This window comes from Pseudopipra pipra, chromosome 8 (assembly GCF_036250125.1).
Source record: "Pseudopipra pipra isolate bDixPip1 chromosome 8, bDixPip1.hap1, whole genome shotgun sequence".
Lineage (NCBI taxonomy): Eukaryota > Metazoa > Chordata > Aves > Passeriformes > Pipridae > Pseudopipra > Pseudopipra pipra.
In genome coordinates, this window is record NC_087556.1 from 21,987,717 (window position 1) to 21,996,032 (window position 8,316).

The 8,316-nt window shown below is 35.1% G+C and overlaps 1 long non-coding RNA gene across 1 annotated transcript; it reads left to right on the forward strand.

Annotated features, from left to right (window-relative positions):
• Window positions 1-6,316: 6,316 nt before the first annotated feature.
• On the forward strand, window positions 6,317-8,075 carry LOC135418452 (uncharacterized). The gene is made up of 4 exons (XR_010432449.1): window positions 6,317-6,666; window positions 7,129-7,320; window positions 7,614-7,658; window positions 7,856-8,075. It is a non-coding gene; the product is annotated as an uncharacterized LOC135418452 (long non-coding RNA).
• The last annotated feature ends 241 nt before the right edge of the window (window positions 8,076-8,316 follow it).

Sequence of the window (8,316 nt, forward strand, 5' to 3'; positions counted from 1 at the left end):
AAGATGGATCACTTAATGCTCTGCATAAAAGAGCACCACATTTTATACAAAAAATACCACTTTCAAGGGAGAGAGTGGCCAGCATCAGCACATGAATAACAGTTCAAATTTAGCTTGCCCCAATGTGCAAAACCAAAATCAATTATTTTTATTTTCCCAGGAAAATAAAAATACCTGGTACCCTGGTAGCCCAGAGCAATCTGCAGTTTAAGACAACTCTGTACCACATAAGTGAAAAGTATAACTGTGTATGTTCAAGTTCTACCAACAGATCGGCCATACAAACACATAGCTAAGCATGAGTTAACAGTTGCATTTTAAAAGAAAAAAAAAAAGAGTAAAAGCCATACTTGCAGGGAAGAAAAAAAATTGACCCCAAATAAAATATTTGAAATAATAGGAGCCTTTCTTCCTTTAAAAATGCAGCAGGAGGGAATTGAGGGGTAGGAAAATTTTCTAGGGTAGTTTCAAAAGATGCTTGTATTGGTTAATATATATCAAGTGAAACTTAAAAATAATCAGATCGAATACCTTCATTTAAAAAAAAAAATTCTATCAGTTGTGCTGAAATTCTAATGCACATTAAGTGGGGCTTCAGCTTTGATTTGTAAAATACTGGCACTTCATATATTCCTCAGAAAACCAGAGGAAAAAAACCTCCTCTGGAGTCCAGTGTTTTCAGTGGGAATCTTTCACTGACTTCAGTGCACACTGAATCAGATCTCTGAATATGAGTTTATTCCAGCTGATTTTCATAAGCTGCTTTCTGCAGTTTGCATACAAACAACTTTGTTCACATAACTTGGCCCAGAGAAAAACACTTTTGAAGGCCAACAACTGTATCTTGCATTCCTTTAGCAGTCAAGATGCTTGCCAGCTTCGTTTTTTCAGACACAAAATATGCAAGCTTTCTTTCCAAGAGCTTTGACCATCACCGCTCTTGTCAGTAGCATATTTTTTTATATTAGCATATTTTTTATATTTATGCTTCGGTTATCTGGTCATATTTCATGGATCTTCACTTTAAGGCAATTTAATTAAAAAAAACACAAAACCAAACAAAACCAACAGAAAATACAATGATGCATCTTGTTACAAAATAAGAACTTGTCATTGGCAAACAAGAATGCTCATTCTCTTTGCTTATATAATGCTTATATAAATTAATTTTATGCAAATGGACATTTTTTACAAGGGTCACTCACTAATGCTTTTATGCATTCACTACCTTTTCCTGAAACGAACTTGCACTGGTCCTCCTTTTAAGCTAAGCCTCTAAAGACCTTAGGCACCAAACAGTGAAGTAATTTACATCCACAAAACAAACTGAACCTGGCCAGAACACTACTACATAAAACTTCAAAGCATTACATATAAATATTATGTCCATCTTCACTATTTTTTAATTATGCATGTTTACCACAAATGCTACATATAATAGTAATTTGATTATATGTTTGTCCAGGTAATTATGCCATGTTACAGAATAAATCAAAAACTTAAAACCTGACTGATATAAATTCAGCAGTTTTGTCTGCAAAGCCCTTGGCAGCTCTCCCAGGCATCTGTTAAGAGACTGTGTGTTGATTTTTGTTTGGTGAATCACACAGGGCAATGCAGGGCTGTAGTTTCATTAAGAGGAATTCATCATTAAAGAGAGAGACCCTGAACGGATTCTATTAAGCACATCACAGAAAAAAAAAAAATTAATTCTTGCTCCATGCAGTGAAGTACAAAACAGAAGACAGAGTACCTTAAAACAATGAGAAAATTAACCTCATTAATTAGTGATGACAACTTACTCAGCATGATGAGCAACATGATCAGTCCCACAGCAACTTATCTATCAAGATAGTTCTTGTAGGTACTACAGCAAAAGGTGAATTTTAACAAAAGATTTCTAGAAAGCAAATCAAAATCTTTGCAGATGTATGAGCAAATCCATGTTGTAGAGTGGAAAGACAAAGATTCTTGTTTGAAAAAGTAACAATGAATATTGTCACCCTTGATTAATCAGAGGCACAAATCAACTTCTCAATAGTGAATGAAAGGAGACTGATGCAGGTACTGATCGTATTCAGAAGGCGTGGAAAGCAAAAAAACATGTCTACATTACAAAGTGCTTATGCCTTAGTCCTAAGAAAAAGCCCAACTCAGGCCACTGCAACCGAAGAAACCACTTTTAGAATATAGCAACATCAGTTCTTCAGAATTATTTTAAAGCTGTCTTCAGAATGTACACTTAACTGCGCTAAGCACTATAAAGTATAATAAAAAGACAAAAACCTACTGAACTCGCACATATAAACATGAAAACATACATGCACCAACCATACACTCATCAAGAATGTAAAATTCATTGTGGATACTAAACATCCTTACAAGTCAACTGTCTGAAATTGCACCTGTGACTGCCATCATGTTGCTATTTAGAGAAGGTTCACCGGTCCAAGAAAAAAAACTTTAAAAAAAGTATGGAACTTAAGATAGAGGTAAGAAGAAACCATATATATGAGAGTGGGCATGTGTGTATGCACAGTTTTGAAAGCCAGCACTGTAGGCTGGTAGATCCCTTTTCAGTTAACATTTATCTTCAGTCTGTATTTATAATATATATAGGATAAGTCATATAAAAACAGGTTTTCATCTCTGATCTTCCTCCTTTTGGTCATCATACAGAATGTGCAATTATGAATGAGCATTCTAGCTTTAATTCAGATGCTATGGGAGAAGGTCTAACAAATACCATTTCTAAATTTAAGATGTGTGAGAAATTCAATAGAAAAGACTTAACTCTTTCATATACAAAGCTTTTTGACAAATGCTCTTCTAAAAATTTGAGCTTATTTTGATCGTAAATAGTACCCTGAGCAAACCTCTCAAACTGCTACTACATCTTCAGTTTCTGAAAACTGTGCCTCCAGCCTAATCATACTTTTCCAAGCTGCTAGACAGGCCCAATGAATTGCATTCCAACCTATTCTGTTTCAAAGCTACAATTCAAACATTATAAATCATGCAGCTGATGGTAGATAAATCTGGAGCTTTCACTCACCTCTCTGTGATACAGCCCAGTTAGCTTTTCCTTCTGGCTGCATCAAGTCTGCAACAATCATTCATGTAATAGGTTACAAGTGTTTTAGATGAGCAATTTGGAATAGCTTTTAACATTAGAAAAGGACTGTTTAAACAAAGTGCTCAAAGATTGGCAGGTACATACAGTTAAGTGTGTTTTTTACTTAGGCCATTAGATTTTAAATATCAATTTAAAAATGCCAAACTCTCTCTCTTCAAAAGTCAATGATCAGTAAATTAATAATACCAAAACCACTAGGATAGTGGGAGGGTTGGGAGTCTGTGTTGATATTCTCTTTTTTTAAAGAAACTTTGTTTAATCCTTCCTGGTCACTGTTTAAATATTTGAGCTTCGTAGGGGAGCCGAATATTGACAGGACAGAAATCACATACATAGAACACACGAACCAGGAATCTGTATTCCACTGTCCTGGAATATAGAACTCTTCCTATCCTATTAGTTGCTCAGTGAAAAAGCATGTATCCTACCATTTTATTAAAAAATCAGCATGAAGGACAACTACATCATTTTCTTCAGCCCTCACTTGCACGTTTCACTGATCATTTATGTGGCAATTAGTGCCAGCCCTCAGCTTTAACAAAGAACCTACCTCCAAATATTCACATTAGAAGTTATGATCTGTCATAATAATACAGTGCTTCCTTATTTTAGGCAGCTCTAAGCAGCAACTTAAAGCTTAAAAATCAGTCATGATCAACAAAAAACTTTTGATTGAAAAAGAAATAAATCCATCAGTATGCAATTAAAGTTTGTAGCCAAACCCCCCTCCCCAAATCTGGACTTTCTTTATTCTTGTGGGAAACATTCATGTGGTGTTTTAAGTGAGGCTTTTTCCAATACACTTCAACCACTGTCACAAGTTACGTGGTTTAACTTGGTCACACATGAATTGGCCAGGCAATTGGACTAGATGATCACTTTAGATCCCATCCAACTGAAATATAATATTCTATTCTATTCTAAATTTCTCACAAAGCCGGAAATACTGAAAAATGAAAAATCTACACAAGGCCGTCGGTGTCGTAATAAAAAAAGTAAAAAATCACAAAGCGAAAACCAGCTCAAGGCCCATAAATAAACCCTTGCAAAAACACACATACACACACACACAGAGCTGCCCATAAATAAAACTGCTTAAGACTTTCACTCGGTTTAACACACAAGCTAAGAGAGAGATCTGGTGTAATCTGATGAAAAACATGTTCCAGAGCTTCACAAGCACTATAATCTGTCCTTTTGAAAATGCATTACAAGATAATTGGGATTTCTAGTCCCACTGACTCTAACTGCTCAGAGGGTGTTGAAACAGTAAATAAGCTCTAAGATACATCAGTGCTCCGTAATTCATTCAACTGTTTCTTTTTTTTTTCCTTTTTTTTTTTTTTTTTTTAGCAGTAGTTAACAGCCACAATCCACAGGTCTATATATATGTATGAAATGAAGTTTGCACGGATCTTTATACAGGAAGTGGTTGTTAAATATTTGTTATACCAAATTGCACATATAGCACATAAAATACTGGAGACATCAATCTTTGTATGCATTAAAATTTTAGGCTATTTCTTTTACACTAGCTACCAAATTGATGTGGCTTTCAGAGGAATGCCTGAATAGAGTACACTTCAGAAAACATACCTCGAGGTTAAAAGGGTTTAGATCACCACTTTGTATTCAACATCAAAGGCAAAAGACTGACAAGTGTGTTCATTTAGAATTTTTTTTTAATTTCAAAGTTGCCTGTTCTATTTATGCTTCTGAATAAAACAGAGTTTATCAAAGTCTTAATTCTGCAATCCAAATCAAAACCAGCTTTAGCTGTGTTCTTAAGAGAGACTGATACATTACAAATCAGGTGTACCAGGTATTTTCCCCATCCACAAATACGTAATACCAAATATAAACAACAAAAATCGAGGGACTGCTACTTCACACACAAATAAGCAGTCTTATTAGTCTCAGTGAGAACCCTTATCAGAAGCCTCAGACCCCACACCAGATTTCATTGAGGTCTTTTGTGGATATAGGCCTTAACCAAAGCTTCACACACCATCTGATGGCATTAGATGGCCTATCTAGAACTCAGGATTAGAGCATTAATGGTATCTGTGTTCCAGCTGCTAATCCAGCAATTTAGTGTTCAATTTCCAAACAAAAAAAAAAACAAAAACAACAAAAAAACACAAACAAACAAACAAAAAACCCCAAACCTCTCTCTCTCTCTCTCTCTCAGAACACCACATAGCAAAACCAAAACTGACAATTCCTCCAGCACACCTGTTGTATGAAAAGCTGTTGAAAAGTGTTCACAGGAAGTGTTCAGAGCTCTGAACACTTTCTGGGTTTGTGTGGTATAGTTTTCTTCTTTCCAGGTGATATAACTGTCTGACTGAAGGCAGAAAGCCTGGTAGAGTTGAAGTAAGTATTGCATATTATAAATCACAAAACATAAGGTACTTGCTTCAGGCCACAACTAGGATGGCTTCAGGCCAGAAGCACAGAATCTCTCTGAAGATAAACTGAGAGAATCAATTGTATATCTTGTAAAAATCTAAGGAAAGATTCATACTAAACTGAAAAACAAAAATATTTTTTGTATTCAAGGTAGTGTGTACAAATCAGAACGCAATGACAGTTTCTTATGACAGAAAGGAACAAACTGAACCTGAGGTTACAAAAAATTAGGGAATTAAGGAAACCGACAAATCTTCTGACACTGAAAGAGCACACAATGAATTTCAGGAGCGTCCAAACTTATGAATAAACAGACAACAGCATGTAACAATTGGTACTGTGACTGCTTGTGACACTGTAGTTCTCTGAATTAATCTGAACCAATTCCAAACAATTTTGGCTGATCACTTCAGACTTCTAATATATAAAACAGGACATCTTTACATAGGAAATGCATTTTAATAGTGTAGTACAGGTCCTAAAAAAAGACAGCAAATTGAAAGCAAATGGTTAAAGAATTTGTTAGCAAATAGGATTAAATATGCTGAAAGATGTTTCCCAGCCTTGGCATCGAGCAGGGAGCCTCACTGGGGCCTGGATAAGCAGTGGAAAGCCTTGTACACAGACCTTGCTATCTCCCCAGTAAAGTCATATTTGCAAGTGAAGGACATTGATAGAGATTCTCAAAATAGTGTGCTAGGGAAAAAGGGGGGTGGGTTAGACTGAAAACACAGCACATGCTTTGAGAACAAAAAGTCCTCTCACAGATTTACATTTTCCAAACTCCATTGACGCATGTGAAAGAAAACACAGACGATAAATTCTCGTTCTCAGCGCACATTTCAAGACACCACTTTAATTATTCCTATCAGTTCCGCTGTCTATTGCACTCCCATTTCTACCTCCCCCAACATATGAATGATACTTTCTATGTTTTCAGCAGCACTTTTTGTGTACCCAATCTGCAGGTGCACGAAATACCTTGGCAAGGGGCAAACTGATTATCACTTAAGAAAACAGTAACACTGTATAGTTCATATTTCTTCAAGGTCTTGAGTGAGCATAAATTCTCTTGAAAACGAAGTTATTGCACTTCAAGCATCAAGACAGCGAACCAGGTAAGTCTTGTTGCTGCTTGTAGAGATGATGTTACCGTATTTTGTAAGTTATAAACTTTTTTTCTCTCTCTCATGCATTTGTTCAGTAATTCAAATAATTATTTTCTCAGGTCTTAAATATAAAAGCCTCAAATACTGTGCAATAGTGCAATATACTGAAAAGAGGATATTGTTACTAACTTATAATAATTTTCAGGTCAATTCTACAGAGCTGCTCTTCATTTTTTCTAAGAACTCTACACTTTCTTGTATGTATTTTAAAATATGCACTGATGAATTTTTAACATACTAAGTATTGTTACGTCTCTGCTGAATCCTAGGTAATAATGTTGGCTATCTCATACTTTAACCTCTGTTCTAACCTGCACAGGTTTTTAACAGCCTTACAGTTCAAAAGGAATTGTACTGTGTAAAGAACATAACTAATTTTTATTTTCCCTAATATCTACATTTATATTCCAGGTTTACTCTTGCCACAAGTGGAGTTCATCTTGATCTGGCTCGTTGTTCCTTTTTCCTATGCATATACTTCTTTGAGAATTGCTTCTAAAGAGGTATAGGGCATGGGAAAATGGGGCAATTGAGGTACTTCACCACTCATTTCAACCAGCTGTAGAAATGTATATCGAAAACAGAAGTATGAAGAAATTACAGGTAAATTTGTTAAACTCCCAATTAACCATCAAAACCTGCATAAAAAGATACTGGTATTATTTACTCTGTTGGTTTCATCTTAAAACCCGATTTATTACAAGAGTAATGTTTAAGCATTTATCCAACTACATTATATATATATAATCTTGCTTGGTTTAATGTTCTGTCTAAAACATATGCATTGCTAAGAAGTTACTCCTGTAGTCCTTATTCCCATGAACCTCCAACTGAAAATAATGGAAATGCAGTCTCACAAAGTGCAAAAAATGCAGCTCTGTCTCCCTGTCTCACAGGTGCTGGGAATCATTCTTCACTGAATCCAGTTAGTGCTGACTCAGGTATGTAAAGCCCAGTCATGCAAACACTACCTACCTAAGGGGGCTGTCTGCAATGTACCCTTTAGTCTTAGGACTTGAACCTCTAAGATCATAAGTACCTTTTACATGCACGTTTGAAATTACAAATTCTTCTAAAACACAGACAGTTAATAGTAAATTAAATAATAAACATCCTATTTTTTTTCTTTCACCCACAGGTACCTTGGAAGTGGAAGTATAGAAGCTCTCTTGGTTTTTTTCATTCAGTAGAAAAACAGTCATTAAACGCAATTTTTATGTTTCTGTCCAATTACTTTTATTTACTCTAAATAACAATGTATCATGTCAATTGGAGGGGGAATACAGCTACTATGAAACAATGTAACAGTACATGACATATGTCAAATAAAAATCTTATGTTTCAGTCACAGGTCAAAAGTTTGTGTTACACTACATCACATTTTCTGACAAGTCTTGTAAAGCTGTGGGCTTAGAAAAAAGCAAAACAAGGTGCATTAAAAATCACTTTACCCAGTGGTTATCATTATGCTACATTATTCAATATTAAATAAACATTTTTAAAGTTACTTTTCATTTATCTCTAACATACTAGTGCTAGAGGACTATCTTATTTACATGTCACCTTTTTCTTAAATTAAAAGGTAATTAAAATGACATC